The sequence below is a fragment of the Cariama cristata genome, unplaced genomic scaffold, assembly GCF_000690535.1.
Source record: "Cariama cristata isolate BGI_N322 unplaced genomic scaffold, ASM69053v1 scaffold14481, whole genome shotgun sequence".
NCBI lineage: Eukaryota > Metazoa > Chordata > Aves > Cariamiformes > Cariamidae > Cariama > Cariama cristata.
In genome coordinates, this window is record NW_009600755.1 from 168,648 (window position 1) to 173,074 (window position 4,427).

A 4,427-nucleotide genomic window follows, 5' to 3' on the forward strand; every position below is an offset into this window, starting at 1 on the left:
GGCTCAACTTCACTCCTTCCTTCTCAACTCTTATACCTCCTCCCTCCCTGTGTGGCACGTGGAGGATGGGGAATGGAGGCCTGGGGTCAGACCACTGCAGTTCCTTTCTGCCGCTCCTTCCTCCTCACATTTTTTGCCTGCTCCAGCGTGGGTCCTTCCCACAGGCTGCAGGGCTTCAGGATAAGATTGCTCCAACACGGGGTCAAGGGTATGAAGTCGAGGGTATGCAGAGACTTCAAATCCCTGCTTTTTCAGCTAAGCTACAACAGCTTCTGAGTCCTTAGCAAATATTCTTTACCACAATAAAAGACACAAAAAAGGGGTCTTCGCACAGGCTAGTAAAGAGATGAGAAACTTCCTAATAAATAGCTGTAGAAATCAGACATTTTTCATGTCAGCCACAAAAAACTTCAGGAAAACACAGAAATGCTTTTTCTCTGGAACAGAAAGCCCGAGAATGCCAAGTCTTCCCTTATTTATTAAAAAATGAATAATTTCAATCGTGTCATCTTAAAGTGATTCACCATTCTCAAATGAAAGGTTTGATTGTTGTTTAGCCTTCTCCAGCGAACCCTTCTCGGATTCATAGCACCAGTCACCCTGAAGATCTGCCCCGCCATGCTTGGACTGAGAACCAGCTGTGCCTCAAAAGGTACTTTTCCTTCAGAAGCTGGATGACATCTGTGGCTCTAAATACCCAGGAAACATGCACCAGCAAAAAGGGAGAAAGATCTGTCTTACAAGAAAGGTCACCAGGATCCTTTTCCATAAGCTTCATTTTTACCTAAAAGCTGAAGTAAGTAATGCAAGTATTATTGGTACCGTTAGGTCATTTATTTAGCTTACAACTCTGTTTTTCAGAAATAGAATGGGGGTGGTGGTATTACCTGCTTCTTTATTTGTAAGCTGAAAATTTACAAGGATTTCCTCAGCGCAAGCAGTCATGTCTATTAATTTTTTTTTTTTTCAAGTCAAGGGAAGTTCTTACTAGCAGGGGCTTTTTCCTACACCAAGGTAGTAGCAGTATTAAGTTAAATAGTAGGTTTCTCCCCAAAAAACACATTCCTATAGTTATTAACCAATACGTACTGTATATTAACCAATACTGTATGTGTTCTAACAGATTCTGAGGCCTGCACTTACATAAAATTTGCCTTTTCTGTAGAGTGATGCAAACTACAATTAATATATATGCAGCTATATGTAATCAGTCTACACACACTCAGTTCTTATCTCAAATGGTTAGATGGTTGCACAAACTCTTTCAGAGTCTGAAGAGACAACAGAGCAAGATCTACAGTCATTAGAATAACTTCTATCTTAAAACCAAATAAAAGAGGAGCTGTACACATGGTGTTGCCCTGCTACAGTCATGCAGCCCTTTATGGGCTAAATACAATACAGGTTTTTCAGCACATCTACACACCACTGACCAGTCCACCATGCCTATGAACAAACAGGGGCATACTTGGCAGTCTAAGAAATACTTACGCAACTTTGTGTTTTGCTGACTGTCTTCAGAAACAAAACAGGCAGAAACAAAGATGTTAACAAAAGAAAGAGGAGACACTCTCAGAGAATAAGACAAATACATACCATAACATTCAGCTAGTCTTTTGGAGGATCTTCTCATTACTTGGAGAAAGACTTTACAAAACTTTAAAAATAGTTTTCCAGTCAACTTTATGAATGTATACTCAGAAGGTGATGAATACAATGACTTCAGAAACTAGTTGTTATCAAACATGTACTTGAAAAATGCCACTGATTGTTATGTCTGTCTATGCATTTAGGCTAAATTTATTCTTTAGAAGTCTATAACACATAAAACTAAAAGTTCATGACTGTTCATTTTACCAAATACCACTATGGCCTGATGGCAGTTTTTCTGAGTTGTTTCAGATGTTACCAGAACGAAAACCAATCTTTCTGCTTGCATGTTCATATTCCACTGGTTTATTCTGCAAGGCTTAAGTGGTATCCTTAGGGCTGAGATGAACTCCAGTATTTCTCTCTAGAGACACCATAGCCAACGACTGCAGCACATCTCTTGGTGTTAACATAAAACAGAAAAAGGTTCTTTTCCAATACATAACAGGAATCTTATATTACTGATGTACACTGGCAGCCTAATCACAACCAATGCTTGGAAAAAAACCCACACCTATTAAACACATCTTGACTTACAGTTCAGTGACCATATTTTCTTGTCATGAATTTTTAAAGTGCTGCAAATATATAAACTCTGTAGCATTGTGAAGCAAACTGAGGCCACTTAGATCATTACCTCATGGAAATCAGTTTATGACTTAAATGTTCTCCCTCTCTTTTCTGCAATCTTGATGGCTCCTGTATTACAAACTAAGAGGTAATTAACAAATCAAATCAGAAAACAACAAAGAATATGAATCCTGAAGAAACTAAAACTGATATCCCCTCCCCCCCGAAAACCCCACAAAGGTCCTTCTGAAAGCTTCCACTCACCCCCCTCCATCATCATTAAAAAATTCACCAACAGTAAAAGCCAAAAAACAACACACAAAAAAGCCTGTTTTCTCAACTTACTATTAAGAAATAGGCATTAATCCAACATGGCTATATTGTGCATGTAAGTCTGAATGGAGGCTCTCTCCATCAAGCAGGACAGAAAAAGCAAGTTATAAATGAAAAATTACAGGCAACTGCTGCACACCACTGACTAACTCGTAGCACACACTAGAAAGAAACTCCTGGGTCCAGGAACAAGCCAATAACAACATGATACTAATTTAAAGATTAACATATTCTTATGGAATACGGTTGAACGAACAAGAATAATTTTTAAGTGATCTTCTAAAACATATTTTTAATATGTGTACAAAGAAAAGCACCAGGATTATATTTATGTCATTTTAGAAACAGTACATCTCTCTTATTACTCCATTTTCTATATTTCACATGTAAACCGATGGCTTGCTCCAATATATTCTCCACCAAGTGGTATTAAATCTAGTCTTATATTATTTTACAGGTAGAAATTTGAGGTTTTGAGCTTGAGTCCACTGGGCTAAAAAAGAAAAGCATGAACACATTGTTTACATTTTCTGTAGGAATCTACAAAATGTTTATTTTAACATTGACAAAAATAATGGTCAAGCTTATACCCAAACCATACAGCAACAAACTGTGTTTCCCATACAGACATAGTATATTTATCTTCATGTTTTTCAGGGTTAGAAACAACACATCTGCTCTTACTACTCTATATTCCATAACATGATGATGAACTTTTACAATATTATTTTCAATGTTCTCTGTATTATGGTACATTTCATAGTGCTATTTGAATAACTTGAATAAAGTTTTCAGCATACTTAAGAAGCCACGTGAAATTACTAAGTCTCAATAACCATATTAAGACTCACATATACGAAAATTCATTAAAAATAAGCAGCTACTACGAGTCGAGTAAAGATGGACAGTGAAATTCAATTAGGCAAATGATCAAATTTGAGGAGTCATAAGCAAATCTACACATATTTTTTGCTATGCTCTTTTTTGTGCATGTGTGTATATAAAAGAATATGGCTTTTTTTCCACAGATACTGAATTTTACTATATAAATTAAGACTTACATTATTAACTACTATCGTCATTATTCAATGATACAGCCTTCAGACTCTTACAGTTTCTACAGAAAATAAGTTGGTTTTATCACTATTTCAATATTGCTATTCTGTGATTGCAAAATGAGAAGGAGGCTATAACATAAAACCAAAACGTTCTTAGAAAAATGGGTTAATCTAGAAAGCATCTGCTCTAATCAACAATTAGAAATCTAGTATTCTTCATTCTCCTCAAATAATTTCCTGTGTAGATGCTAACAGTACATACTCTATTTGTCCACTTATAATACTAAACATCAATAAGAACTAAAACATTTCTGAATTATTAATTGCTCTGAGACCGAATAAATTAGACCTATGACACATTTCACCCCTAATACTTCTCGGCAGGAGACTGTGGAAATACAATAGCACTAACTCACTTTAAACAAAAGGTTTTGCGATGTCCTTCATTTAGAAGTTGTTTCTTTCTCTATGTTCACTAAAATAATTTTAAAGACTAAAACTAATGCCTATGGAAGACAGACTGAATTTCTGCTCAGTTCTAGGGATTCAACTTATATGCAACGCACCTTACATGAACTGTATCTTTTCCAAAGTTATTCCAAACTAGCTATTTTCAATTCAATAACCTGATTTCAATGTATGAATTTATAGTAATACTCAGAAGTGTCCAAGAAGATATCTGAAAAATCTTAATATTGCAGGAAGGAAAAATGTTTTAAAGGTAGAGGATGCTACAGCTGATCTTAAAAAAGAAAATTTCTCTAATAAGCCCATTTTTAGAATCTGCAACCACTTAGACAAACTGATCTGCCTCTT